The sequence below is a fragment of the Chiloscyllium plagiosum genome, unplaced genomic scaffold (assembly GCF_004010195.1).
Source record: "Chiloscyllium plagiosum isolate BGI_BamShark_2017 unplaced genomic scaffold, ASM401019v2 scaf_33385, whole genome shotgun sequence".
Lineage (NCBI taxonomy): Eukaryota > Metazoa > Chordata > Chondrichthyes > Orectolobiformes > Hemiscylliidae > Chiloscyllium > Chiloscyllium plagiosum.
The window spans coordinates 193-1698 of NW_025183037.1; the positions used below are offsets into that span (position 1 = coordinate 193).

The 1506-nt window shown below is 48.9% G+C and overlaps 1 non-coding gene across 1 annotated transcript; it reads left to right on the forward strand.

Moving 5' to 3' along the window:
• The first annotated feature begins 776 nt into the window (after positions 1-776).
• Positions 777-848, forward strand: trnae-cuc. The gene has a single exon. It is a non-coding gene; the product is annotated as a tRNA-Glu (tRNA).
• The last annotated feature ends 658 nt before the right edge of the window (positions 849-1506 follow it).

Sequence of the window (1506 nt, forward strand, 5' to 3'; positions counted from 1 at the left end):
TCTGCTTGTGTCAATTTGTTGATGAGAAATCGGCAGACTGGGTTTATTGGGTCGGCAAAAGTGAGGACTGGAGATGCTGGAAGCCAGAGTTTAGATCAGAGTTGTGCTGGAAAAGCACAGCAGGATAGACAGAAGGAAAATCGATGTTTCGGGCAAAAGCCCTTGATCAGGAATAGAGGCAGGACACCTCCAGGGTGGAGAAATAAATTAGGGGTGGGGGTGTACTGGGGCGAAGGTAGCAAAGAGTAAAATAGGTGAGTGGTGGTGGGGATGGAGGTGACAGGTCCGAGAGGAGGGTTCAGCGGATAGGTGGGAAGGGAGATTGGCAGGTAGGACAGGTCATGAGGTCAGTGCTGAGCTGGAAGGTTGGAACTGAGGTAAGGTGGGGGGAGGGGAAATGAGGAAACTGGTGAAGTCCACATTGATGCCCTGGGGTAGAAGTGTTCCGAAGCGGAAGATGAGGCGTTCTTCCTCCAGGCGTCGGGTCGGGAGGGAGCGGCAGTGAAGGAGGCCCAGGACCTGCATGTCCTCGGCAGAGTGGGAGGGGGGTTGAAATGTTGAACCACGGGGCTTTGGGGTTGATTGGTGCGGGTGTCCCGGAGATGTGACTTGACTCTCCAGTCTCCCCAATGTTGTAGAGATCGCATCGGGAGCAATGGATATAAAAAATTACATTGGTGGATATACAGGTGGAAGTCTTCTTACAACCGCAGCCCGTGTTCGATTCCCGGCAGCGAAGCAATTTTCAGTAGAGCATTCTAAAACATGTCCGCATCTCCCTGGTAGTCTAGTGGTTAGGATTCGGCGCTCTCACCGCCGCGACCCGGGTTCGATTCCCGGTCAGGGAAGCCATTTTCAGCGTGACTATTGGCTAGCCCTTCTTCCTTCATGCGCTGTTCAGTTATTTATTGATCTTCATAGTTCCTGGGCGCTGCAGTGTGCAGTGGCTCGTTGAAATAGCATCCTGATGCAGATTTGTTTGTATGTGTAGGGATGAGTGCTTCTGTAGTTAAGTTCTTGGTTCGCCTGCGTTGTTTTCCGGTAGACGCTGTTTTGAATTTACCATTGACTGTTCGCTCTACTGTGACATCTAGAAATGGCACTTTGTTGTTGTTTTCCTCTTTTGTGAATTTTATGCCAGTAAGGATATTGTTGATGATGTTGTAGGTTTCCTTTAATTTGTTTCATTTTGTGATGACAAAAGTATCTTCGCTGTAGTGGACCCAAAGTTTGGGTTGGATCGTTGGAAGGGCTGTTTGTTCGAGTCTCTGCATTATTGCTTCTGCTAGGAATCCTGTCACTGGTGGTTTCATGGGTGTATCGTTGATCTGTTTGTTAGTCTTGTTACTGCATATGAAGTGGGTGGTAAGGCACAGTTCCACGAGCCTGACAGTGTTATCTTTGCTGATGAAGTTGGTGCTGTTTGGTGTTTGTGTCTTTGGTTCTTCTGGTAGTGTCTTCAGTTTTCTTTGGCCACGTTGATGTTAATGGATGTGACCAGGCTGT